This window comes from Lissotriton vulgaris, chromosome 9 (genome assembly GCF_964263255.1).
Source record: "Lissotriton vulgaris chromosome 9, aLisVul1.2, whole genome shotgun sequence".
Lineage (NCBI taxonomy): Eukaryota > Metazoa > Chordata > Amphibia > Caudata > Salamandridae > Lissotriton > Lissotriton vulgaris.
This window is the reverse complement of record NC_141697.1, coordinates 375554568-375567571: the sequence shown is the minus strand read 5'-3', so window position 1 is coordinate 375567571 and position 13004 is coordinate 375554568. Positions and strand designations below refer to the sequence as shown.

The window sequence follows — 13004 nt, the reverse complement described above, 5'->3', positions numbered from 1 at the left end:
CAGTTTATAGTAAAATCCCTTGTGGGGCAGACTACGTGCACAACAGAAGCCTTAATTAAAACACTGCCATTATCCCAACTGACATACAATTTGTGTTCTGGAATACATAAGCCTACTGAGATGTACTACAGATTTTGTCTTTCACTGCATCTCTCCCTCCGCGCAGATGGGATTACACCTTACAAAGGGACTGATTTAGTGGTGCCTATGAGGGCAAAACCCATCTCATTAAACACCTCACCAATCTAATGCCACATCACTCTGTACCCAAGCACTATTTCAACGTCCATCTATCCCTAAAAAAAAAAAGTTGTCCAATTCCACTGCACTAACTCGCAGTGCTGCTGCAGAGACAGCACATTGTCCTGGATGCAGGGACAGTGACGTCTGTTGGTCTCGGATCAACCTACTGTGTCCACCTGTAGGCTGGGCCTTCACAACAGATATGTTTTCTGTTAGCTTCCATCATGAATCATGTATGAATGCCAGGCATTCTGTTGCAATGGGCCCGACAGGCATCGAAGTAACAGGCGAATCATAGGAGCACGAATGCATGCAGGCATCCTAGCGCACAAGGGTACAGAGACACAAAACACTACCCAGAAGTGTCTATCCTATATAATCTATGCATGATTGCGAGCGCCGAATGTTACACACTGTACTTAGGGCAGAGGCACACCGACCACCCCAATGAACAGGCAGTAGCTTCGTGAGCATGGGTGATGGCGTGATCCTCATAAAAGCATCCTGTGTATTAATTTCAGTTACTTCTGTAAAATATTCTTGTTTGCTATTCTCATACATGGGAGTTGACGCTACCCAAGTTTTGCTGGGGTCTGTATGCCTAGAACTGAATCGGATGTATTCTTTTTTTGTCCGGGATAATACAAATTCAGACATAGATGGCTGGTCCAATTGTGCAGGAAATTAGGTACATAACACTGTAAATAAGCATTCAGGCTCCTAAAATACAATACTAAACTCCAAATTGTTTATGCTGTATCACTTTTTTTATGTTCTGTGTGGTGGGCACGAAAAGTCTTCGTAAGAACCAGTAACGGGTCTTATATGGTCTGATCTTTTTATTCTTTTAACTAATGTTATCTTTTATCTAATACGGTTTGATCTGGGTTTTAGCTCCTTAAATCAGTTTTTTATATATTGTATATATTTGTGTATGTTCTTTTATGGTTCACGGACTGAAATAAAGAATGATTGGATTAGAATATCATTGGCAGATTGCTTTATCATTTGCAGCTTTCCACTTCAACTAAGAATCTTTGTTTTGCAAGTATTTTACATTATAGGAAGTACTTTGGTATTGCAGTATGTTATAATGTATTGAGCTGATTGCTCCTTTGTTTTTCCCCAAATACCTGATACCTGATAGTCTTCCAAATGTTTTGCACAATTAAAGATTCAGAATTCACTCATCTAGCTAGGCGCAAGGTGTTTCCCAAACATACTGACAAAAAGAAAGAAGCCTGATGGACCTCCTTCTGCACCCGATCTAATTTCTAGAATCACTATATATAAAACTAAAACTGTGCACATGGGTCAGAGGTTACATTTCTCCACTTCACAAACTCTCCAAGTGCCCCCCAAACCCCCCCCCCAAAACAAAATTCCCTTAGAAGTGAATAACTTCATTGCTCACATGGATATACCTCAAAAGCCCCCTCCTACGAAATTAATAACTCTCCAAGTATTTTTACGACTCATCTGGGTAGACCAAACAAATGTGCTCCTTGGTAGTCAAGTAACTCTCTACATTGCATACTGCACATATGTCACTCCCCGCTAGATCAGATACTGCTTAAAGGCATAGCACTCAGGGCAGAGGCAGCAGAAGGGATTGCTAAGAAAACAATAGACCAGTACCTGGCAAGGAAGGAGAGTGTCTACGAGCTTAGTGAACGTGTGGGTCACATTTTAGTTGTTCGGACTAGACAGAAAGGAGCGGCGGGAGATCTTAGATGCACAAGGAAATATTGTTCAAGAACCAGATCAGATATGGGAAGTATTTAGGCAATATTATTCAGATCTTTATGATGCAGATAATACAGCGGGTATGGAGGATGTTGAAAGCTATCTGGGTGGAGTACTCCCTTCAAAGCTATTACTGGAGGATAAGGCTCAATTAGAAACACCATTCCATTTAGAGGAGTTTGTTGAGGCAGTAGGTAACCTACCTTCAGGGAAGGCTGCAGGTCCGGATCAGATACCATTGGAGTTTTTTAAAAACATTCCAAACAATTCTATTGGGGGATATGTTTAATATAATGCTATTGGCACAGAAGGGAGAGTCAATACCGGAATCCTGGGGAGGAGCTGACATAGTAATTGGAAAGAAAGGGAAACCAATGACCGCTCCAGGTTCATACCGACCAATTACATTGATGAACTCAGACGTAAAGATTTACTCCAAGATGTTGGCTAAAAGACTATCAAGGGTTGTAGAAAGTCTGGTCTGTCCATCCCATCATGGTTTCATCCCGGGAAAAGGAACAACACAGCACATAAGACAGGCAATAACAATGTTTGATGCAGCAAATACCCTAGGAGACCCTATGGCAGCACTATTTTTGGATGCTGAAAAGGCGTTTGATAGGGTCTCCTGGGGGGTTTTATGGTCGGTTATGAGGTGGAGCGGAATAGGTGAAGGCTTCATAAGAGCTATACAAACTTTTTATACAAATCCAACGGCTAAGATCAGAGTTAATAGAGGACGTTCGGAAGCTGTTAGAATTAGTAGAGGGACTAGGCAGGGTTGTCCTTCATCCCCCCTACTATTTGCGTTATATCTGGATCCCTATCTGCGCAGATTGGAGAGAAATCCAGGCATACCGGCAATGAGTATAAATGGCTGTAGGGTAAAAACACTGGCGTACGTGGATGACGTAGCTATATTGACACCCAATCCCAGAGATGCAATCAGGGTGACGGAAGAGGAGGCTCAGCATTTTGGACATGTTTCCGGATACAGTCTGAATAGATGTAAAACACAGATTGTTGAGAATAGCTACGTGAATTGTAATTATGATAGAGTTGTTAACTCAGCAATATATTTGGGGGTGGCAATAACAGCATTTTAGATCAGGTTGTGGGTAATAATATGCCCCCGTTAATGTCACAAGTAAAAGGGGATATGGAGAGAATGAATAATTTACATTTGTCACTGGTGGGGTGTACCAATGTAATGAAGATGATAATCCTTCCCAAGTTTCTTTACTTTTTTAGATCAATCCCTTTATTTTTTGAGGTTAGTTGGTTTAACACTCTGGAGGCCATTTGTAATAGGTTTATTTGGGCACAGGGCAAAATGCGCAGGTTCATGTCCCTACCTAGAGAGAGGGGTGGGTGGGGTGCTCCGGATTTCAGACTTTACTATATGGCAGCTGCTCTGCAATATATGCAGGTATTGATAGGTGGAAATGACTGTGATCCAAGGGTTAATAATTTTTCTACGAAAATATACACAGCGGTAGTAGGGGTGGAAGCGGGAAATTGTTTTATAAATTGTATAGATTATGGATATTTAAAAGAACGAGGTTTAAGACAATTCTGGCTGCTGTTAAAATATGGAATGCATTTCTGAAAAAGTTTAAATTGGGGAGATATAATCGGTATGTAAGACTGTATAAAAATAAGTCATTCCCTTTGGAAATATTCGGAGACCAAATTATGCTGAACTGGGCGGAAAGAGGGATTGTACAAATTGGAGATATACTGAAACTGGAGGGGCTGGTACAGTTTATGGATCTTAGAAATAAATATGATCTGAGCAATAGAGATTTCTTTAAGTACCTCCAGATCAGGAGCTATCTAGTTAATAAACAAGGAGGACCAGGAGGGTTTAATAAGAATGAAATTCTGGAGAAAATAAGAATAGCAGGAGATCGTTCGATACGCTCTTTTTATGAGAGTCTGGCAAAAGAGAAAACTGATGATTTAGACAAATATAGTAATAAATGGGCGGAGAAAATAAGTGGAGAAATAGGCTGGTTTCAGGAGTCATTAGATTTAGGTTGATCAATACTATGTGCATCCTCCCTTCAATCTCAGCATTACAAAACTATGTACTCGCTATATTTTACTCCAGCCAGGATAGCACAATGGGGAGGCACTACAGGAACTACCTGTTTGAGATGCAATGCCGCCGAAGCTGACAATATACACATTTGCCACCTGCCCGCAACTCCATACGCTGCTCAGAGATATTGAGGGGTTTCTGGGTAGTACACTAGGGATCCGAATTAAGCTCACTCCGTCTTGGATCTTATTAGGGATTGGCAGGGATAATGATGGTCTGCAGCAGGAATTTATATTTGTGGCAATGGCGGTATACAGGCTAATAATAGCTAGGGCCTTGTTGGATAAGAATCCACTGACAATGAAGTGTTGGCTGGCTAATTTATTAGCATCGTACAATATAGAGAAGAATATATATGCCCGAAAAGGGAAGAGAGGGAGAATGATGGGTTTGAGAATATGGGACCCCATAAGGAGATGGAAGGAGGGATTAGGATGAGTGGTTATTTTGATTAATATAATTTTGTATAAAATAATGAAATGTATTGAATAATATATATCTTTGGTTGACATGAATTAATGGAAACTTAATGATGAATAATGTATAAAGTGTGACTAATTTGAAAAATAAAAATATATTTAAAAAAAATAATAATAACATACTGCACATATGTGTGGTTCTCAAAATTATCACCCTGGGAAAAGTACCTGTAACTCTTTGTTCCTTTACTTCTCACAGGGGACAGCCCCAAAATAAAATATTTTCTAAAAACTGAGTAACTGTCCGTATTCCTTTATTTCTCACGAGGTCGGGGTCAAAAAGTTCCAGAGAACTAAGTAAGTTGACTCATGATATATTAATCTGCCCCAGGGCAATTGCCCAGCACTTATGTTTTTTTGGGGACCAGAGTACCGAGTCCACACCAGGTAGGAACTCACTAGTATTCATGTGTTTATTGCTGAATCAAGTCTTCGATACTACGCAGCTCCTCCTCTATGACGGAGGAGCATTGCCTCACTGCTTTTAAGCACTGGGAAGCAGAAACATAAAAAGATAATAACTTTGTGCTCCTGCTACTTTGCAGGCGGGCAAGTGGGCTGCTCTGCTCTTGGAGAAGAGTAGGGGAGGAGTGGTTTACCCACTCCTAAGTGCGCAATACCTGTTTGGTATGCCCTCTGGGGCTGGCCAAACCAGTCATGTGCAATTTCCCCTTCTACATGCAGGCTGCATTACAGCCTAAATGGAGAACAAGCCCACCCCGACAGCCCACAGCGCTCAGACCAATCACAAGGGTGCATTGCAGCATTGTGATTGGCTTAGGGGAGGGAGCCTGGCTGCCTGCTTCCTGTTCCTGTCAGCGACGGACTAGCAGAGAAGAAGCAGGACCCGGCCTCAAGGTAAGTTTTTTTTCTTTATTCCGATTCCTAACCACCCCCTCCTCTCCCCCAACAGCATGAGCCCGCCCCACCACACGCAAGACATGCTGGCCACCACTGGATACTACTGCCCATGCTTTGAAATCCATTGTTAGGAATCCTAATAGGCCTCCGAACGCACCTCTTTAACTGTATTAGCCAAGATATCTGGATGCAAAGAACCATTTCTCATCGGGTTCTTTACCACATATAGGCAACAAGCGGAACACAGCACCTAGAAACTCACAAGATGTCATTATTTTCAATTTTTTCTATTTTTAGGATTTTTGTCATCCCCGTGCCGCTGTCCCGCCTAACAAAAATATTTTTCCAACAAAATCTGCTTCTTTGATATTCAGCAGTGCGCATTCCAGAAATCTTGCACACCGATATCACGTCACCAAGTCTAAGCGATGCCTTGGTCAAAGTAATACAGCACACAAAAAAAGGACAGAATGCTGACAATACAAACATTCTCCCCCAGTCAAAAGATCCGAGTTCAATCCATTGTACTTTTGCCCACTCCGCCACCCCAGTTTGGACCCAGCCATACTCAAATCAGTCTTGATCCTGGGCCTTATGGAAACAGTCCAGACCGAACTTCCAGGCCAGGTCTGCCCTGGACCGGAAACAAGCATCCTGGGACCGGTTTCAGGGTATATCACCCTTCTTCAGCCAGGCTAGCTTGAATCCAGTGGCACAGTGAGTAAGGGACCCACGTCTGGGCATACCCATCCTAGTTAGGGCAAAAAGTGTTACAGCAAACACAAGATGGACGGAATGCTGACAATACAATGGATTTAGACCCAGATCTCTGTACTGGGGTGAATGTAGGACATTGTTCTGCAATCTGTCCTTCAGCTGTTGTTTTTGCCTTTGTCACCCTGAGTGGGACAGGTATGTCCAGACATGGTTCCCGTGCTCTCCATGCCACTGGAATCAAGCTATCCTGGCTGAAGAATGGTGAAACCCCTAAACCGGTCCTAGGATGCTTGTTTCCAGTCCAGGGAGGACCTAGCTTGGCAGTTCGGGCTCGACTGTTCCCTTGAGGCACAGGGTCAAGACTGATTTGCATATGGCTGGGTTCAAACTGGAATGGCATGGTGAGCAAAAAAACAATGGATTTAGGCCCAGATCTCTGTACTGGGGAGAATGTATGACATTGTTCTGCATTCTGTCCATCAACTGTTGCTTTTGCATTGGTCAAAGTAATGATGTCACTATGCGTCCAACCTGATCGCCATCCTACTTAGGTTAGATTCACGAGAGCGACGGAGTCCTGAAACCGTGACGAACGTTACGGCTTTTTGTGCAAAGTCAGCATTTTTTTTCTGGATCTATCTTTCACCAACTTGCATCAGCATTGCGATTATTTGCTTTCTGTCGCCTCTCAACCAGTGAGCAATTTCTTCAGACAAATTCACAAGGTACTCTTGCACCTTCGTTTAAATGCATATACTATCAGAACTACTTCATTTTGCTAGTACTTTTATATAGTCAACATAGCAAATAATTTTCTGAGCAAAGATTTGGCTTCATCACAACAAAACACTCGGCCGCCACCATTTCTAGCTCACCCAGGCAAACAAATTATCAAATTATCTCACTAGTTAAGGTTCTTTGAAAATCATACAGAGGACAGAGATGCTGTTGGTTATAGTCCTCAGAGGAAATTTGGATTACTGTATGGCAGTTTAGGTTTGGCAGCACAACAAATTATTGACAACCTATCACCAATCCAAGCACCTGCAGGTCGTTCTGGGAACACACAATATAATGTGTGCATGGAGGCCATTACACGTTTATGTAAACAATTCTCTGAAGAACCCAGCATCATGTTAGAGCGTCACAATTTCTTCAAGAGCAAACAAGGTGAAGACGAAAGGGTAGAAGTATACATTGCAGCGCTTAGGAACCTACCATCCACATGTTAATTTGGTGCCAATGTTGACTAACATAAGAGATCAGTTTGTTTCAGGTGTTCATCTCCTTTAATACAAGAGAGACTATTAAGTTGTCGTTACCCTACTCTTGTCAAAGTTATCGAAGCCAAGAGTATTGAAAGATCACTTATATCCTCAAAGGTACTCAACGCAGATACTTCAGTAGGTGCAGTTGAATGAAGAAAAAAAAAAAAGAAACAGAACATTGGTGTTTGGTAAATACTGAGTCTAATAACTATTAAGATATACAAAGTAAAGGTTTAGATGTGGGTTAAAAGATCACATCAGTAACTTCCCAGGCTGCCTAGCCATAGGTAAGCATTGTCTATTTTGCAAGAAAATAGGGCATTTTCAATCAGTATGCAGAAGCAACAAAACCCAGAGTCAACAGTATAGATGCGGATATAGACAATTTCACTGAATCCATGGACAATGTTGTGCTAACAATTGAGTGCAATTCTATTTAACTCATGTACAGGGTTCCACATGTGAAGCTGTTATTGACAGCATCATATTGGAAGTTATGGCAGATTATGGTTCGCCAATCACTATTATTAGTGATACCACATTTATGGAACACTGAAATAAAATTCTAACCCCTGCAGATATTAACCCCAAAGCTTTTGGTGAGAAGGATATTGAAATGCTAGGATTCTTCTCAGGTAAGGTCAGTTGTTTGGCCGCCGCATCTCTTGAGAAGCGTGTCCCAGGGCCTATCGCGGCTCATCACCGGAGAAGAGGATCGACGTTGCAGCAGACACCGCCGCATCACCAGGAAGAGTGTTGCAGGGCCTGTCGCAGCTCGCATCGTTGTGGAAGCAACTTGCATCGCTAGTAGAGGACTGACATCGCCGGGAAGCTTGTCGCAAGGGCCAGTCGCGGCTCGCATCTTGTAAAGTATCTTGCATCGCCGGAGAAGAGGACCGACGTCGCCGCATCACCGCAAAGCGTGTCGCACAAGGCAAGAGCGTCATCTTTATTTCTTTGCACCCGAACTTCACAGCATTTCCATCGCTGCTACATTGCTTGTGGAAGCGAAACGCATCATAAGGTACATTGACTCAAAGTGTCGCATCTTAAAGAACTGAACTAAACTAAACTAAGCTAAATATACCACCTTAAAGTAACAGTATTGTGTATTTTTGTTGTTTATGGTCTTGTGGTAACTCTATATAAAGTATACTTATTTTTGATATAAAACCTGTGTGGTGTCCATTTGTAGTGTTGTCACTGGGTTACTGTATGTGGTCACAAATGCTTTACACACTGCCTCTGAGATAAGCCTGTCTGCTGTGCCAAGCTACCAAGGGGGTGAGCAGAGGTATTTTGGGAGTGTAATCCCCTTATCCTGACTAGAGGCAAGGGTCCCTATTTGTCACACGTACCTACCTGTGCCAACTAGAGACCCCCAAATCTAACAGCTGTGTTTCAGTAAATGCGGCCAGCTACACTCTTAACAATTACGTTGAGCATGCACCACAATGTTAACACACACTGAATGGTTCACCTCGCGGCAAGAATACAGTTTGACCTATGTGTTCTTCTGCCAATAACCAGTAGTTCTAAAAAGCAGGTGCCGAGACGGGTCTCTATCAGACTCTCCATTTTTCCCCTCACCATCAGGGTGAAAACAAAATCGTAACTCTGCAGCAGGACCACCCTCACTGCCTGTGATGTAACATCAAAGTGACACGTTATAGTTCTTGCACAGTCTCATCCTTTCAAACCTGAAGCATTTTCAACATTATTGCAGTGAGTTGGTACTACAATTATGTACAACGAAGCATTTGTTGTTGCTTATTTATCTTATGAAACTAACAACCATTGACAAAGCCAATAGTCCTGGCTTCTTGTAGGCGTCATGCCATGTTACATGTCGAATTATGCAAGTCGGGCGGCACACTATGGTGAATAAAGAATTGTTGCTTAAATGTTTTAAGCCACTTCATTTGGGACCCCTCAGTTTTTTCATGCCTCTTACACCCCGACTAAGCACATCCCTTTGCCTTTGTTATATGGATGGTGACAACTGGGGCAGCCCAACCGCCCAGAATTTCTGTTAAAGTAAAGCTAATCGGCAACCTGAGAACGTGAATGAAGCCTAGTATATCCAAACACATTTGCACTTCACTATATAAAAAAAATGATACGACCTCTGTATTGAATTTCGGCCGTGGTGAGCATATATTCCACATTCCGGTCACCCTGCCGGTCCCTCCGCGGTGTTTTAGAAGCAGAGATGCCAACGGTGGCTAAACGTCCCTGTAATCTTCCACACGACTATAATAGTTTTTTGTTCTGTTTAAATGAAACTTTTAGTGGAGAAGTTGTAGCATCAGACTAAGTCACAGAAGTTTAGAAACATTCCACCCAAAACGGTATTATGACTGGGTGGCGATTACGTGGCTACACTAGGAAACAAACAGTGTAACCAAACATCCTTTACCAGACACTCACCTTTATCCCACAGCGAAGGACCAGCAAAACCGGCGCCAACACAGACCCGGAAGGAAGTTTCGTGGCGGAGACAAGCCAGCTCCCGCTCTGCCACTTTACAAAGTACACTGCAGACCAAAGGCTGGCCGCCAGGAAAGAACTACGTGCGCCCACAGAGGACAAACTAAAGCCGTACAACACCTATGCGAAAGCAAGTGCCGAAAGAGAAAAGGGACCACTGATGTTATTATGTGTGTGTTTAAAGAGCGGTAAACCGAGGGGAGCATATGAACAGGAAGTTTACGATATGTCCGCTATGTGTCTTTTTACTATTCTGCCACAAAAACAGTAAATTATGGTCACTGGCGCTGTATTCATAACCAGTGGAAACTTATCGTATTCGCTGTCAGAAAGTGTGATACTTTAGGATTGGTTATGGAAACCCTTATCATCTAATTGGCTAAGGAACAAAATGTCAAGCTATCATTGGCGCTGCGACTCCTCAAAATCGTTGATTCCGGTAGGATATAGACAAGCTTGCCGTTTGCTCATTGGGCGATTGAGCGCGCACGTGCCCGGCACAATAATATTTTGCTGCATCACGTTTTCCCCATTACGTGTATGTAATCAGTGTTCGTGAGTTTCGAGTAACGTCAATCGAGCGGGTATTCTTCACCGCTTTATTACTTGTTTACCTAATCGAGCTGTACTTTCAAAGGCTGGACATGCATTTCTGTGATTTTTTTGTTTGCAGATTTATACAGCACGAACTCGACCCGAACGTAAGAGAGCGCTTTACATGAGCACCAGTTGCCTCACAATTGACTTGTGTGAAACGAAGGGAACCTGTGTATTAGATATTTACTTACCCAAGGTTGGTTCATTTTAACTGCGACCCCCGAGCTGATTTCCTAGGTGCAATTGGTTGCTTCCAAACACCTGACAGGTAATAGCATTTCTTACCCGACTTCACCTGCTTTTAGCAATGCTAAATTAGCATGTGTTGTGTTCTAGCTTACTTACGCTTGTGGCGCACTATGCGTGCAGCGTGACCACCACGTGACCTATCTAATAAAAGGGGTCTCTGCACGTACGTACGCCAGTTGGCAATGACGTGCAGAGCCACCAACAGTTCCCCAGTGTCCGTGTGATTCATTCATGAATATAAGGCCAGGTGCTAGGCCCAGTACATCTCAGGTGCCCTCTGAGAGTAGATTGCCCCAACACAACAGCTGGCGACGAGTGTGGCTGTACCCTCGCTGTGTATATTGCATCTGCCCTGCTGCGGCGGCCGCGAGCACTGCCATCGGCCCGCGGCGCTCGTGCCTTGCAGCCCGCACACGGTGCGGCCACACGACTGGAAGCCAGCCTGGAGACGTCAGTGGCAGCAATTTCTCCAGGTGAGCCGCTGTGCCCCGCCCTTGCGCCCTCCCGATCGGTGCTGACTTCCACGTCAAAGCGCCTACCTCTGGAGCGGGTCCACGTGACTCGAGTGCTCCGATACCCGTTCCGGCTGCGCTCGTGCCCCGACTGCCAGGCCCCGAGCAGCGCCGCATTTCGGCGGACAGCTGATGCGTGAAGCGCGCTGCTAGGTAGAACCGCCTGGGTACATCATGAGGCCCCTTGGGGCTCACGTGCAAGTCACGCAGAGCATCCTTAGGTTTGGGCCCCGTCCCCAGGCCCGCAAGAAGGCGACGGGAGTGCCGCGTGTCCCATAAGAGAAGGGAAGGGAACCTGGGCGCTCACCCTGCACACGGGAAGGGAGAAGTATTGCAAGCGCCAGTGCCTCATGAGAGGACCACGCAGCAACCACAGGGTCTGCACACAGAGGAGGCACAGCGCCATCTTCCAGAGACAACCCACAGCACGTACACATAGAGGCTGCCTCCACAAGGAGAATCTGCGTGCCTCGTCACGCTAAGACACAGCAACCTGCACATGCCAACAAGCATTGGTAACCGCAAATTACACTGAAGACAGGAAAAACTACAAAGGCGCTACACTCCTCCACAACACCGCGCGCCTTTACCACAGACATGGCCACCATACCCCCAATCGAGCCATTCCTGGTGGAGGGCTCGCCTTCGTCACTAGCCCCGAAATGGAAGGACTGGGTAGATCGATTACTAATCTTCTCCGAAGCCACCAAAGTCCATAAAGACCAGAAACGGAGAACGAGAAGCAGCGAGAGCAAACACTGCAGAGAGCCGCCCAAACCCGCCTGCTTGCCTTGCCGTGCCCTGTTGTCTTGCTGGCGGTTGGGCCACACAGGGGGTGCCACCGCTACGGCTAGGGTTGCTGGAGGTTGCTGGAGGTGTTCCTGCTGGGAGCCAGCACCTGTGCCTGCCGCCGCTGGAGGAGCCCTGCTTTGAGCCCACCTCTCCGCAAGGAGCCCCACGGAGTGAAGCCAGCGCTGTGTCCACGGCCCACGCGCAACGGTGAGCTACCTCCGCTGAACCGCAGGATAGTGCAGCTGGGAGTGGGCGCGAGGGGGGAGAGTGGGAGAGCAGCAAGAGGCTCAAAGCAGATTAAAATTCCGCCACAGCTTGACCCCCAATGCCTACAGTTACCAGAGACACTCCCTCAGTAAGGAGGAACTTTTATTGCAATTTCCGCCTCAACAATTTGAGCAATCTCTAGTGAAGTGCAGCACTGCAGTCTTTTAAGTACCCTTGGGTGAACTTGTTGAGCTTATTTGAAGCAGTGATAAGGACTGGAAGCAGTGACAAGGAGAGACCAAAAGCTCCGTCTGACACCGAGTGAGGTACAAATACAGTACTCACGACCAGAGCCCTACCTGACAGCGCCTCGACGAGGGAGCGCTCGGAGAGCAACACTTTGCGGACCAGCAACCAACACCGGATTCCCGCCACCAGTCGCGCCGCCGCCTCGGGACTACGTTTCCCATCAGGCTCAGCGGCGGCGCGTTCCCCGACGCGGCAAAAGCGCCGGGAGGGGCACTACTAATCTGTAAGCCCTCAGCGTCGCGGGACAGATAAGTCCAGGCTGGGCCATATTCCTTTGCAGCTAGGATCATGCCTACATCAGGATCTGCCGTTTTAATACCTGCAGCAGAGACCCCTATTCTCGGACCCCTTGATAAATTCTTCTTCAAGGCAACAGGTGAAATTGACAGAGACCTGGCCCTGGCAGAGCGCCGTATTGCGCGGCGCCAAT

The 13004-nt window shown here is 45.3% G+C and overlaps 1 protein-coding gene across 1 annotated transcript in view; it reads right to left on the bottom strand.

Annotated features, from left to right (window-relative positions):
* VRK1 (VRK serine/threonine kinase 1) overlaps nucleotides 1–10177 on the bottom strand; it is a 220283-nt gene extending 210106 nt beyond the window's left edge. Inside the window, exon 1 of the mRNA XM_086937748.1 lies at nucleotides 9849–10177. The gene's annotated coding sequence lies outside the window, so the exon portion shown is untranslated. The remainder of the gene's footprint in view (nucleotides 1–9848) is intronic.
* Nucleotides 10178–13004: the final 2827 nt, after the last annotated feature.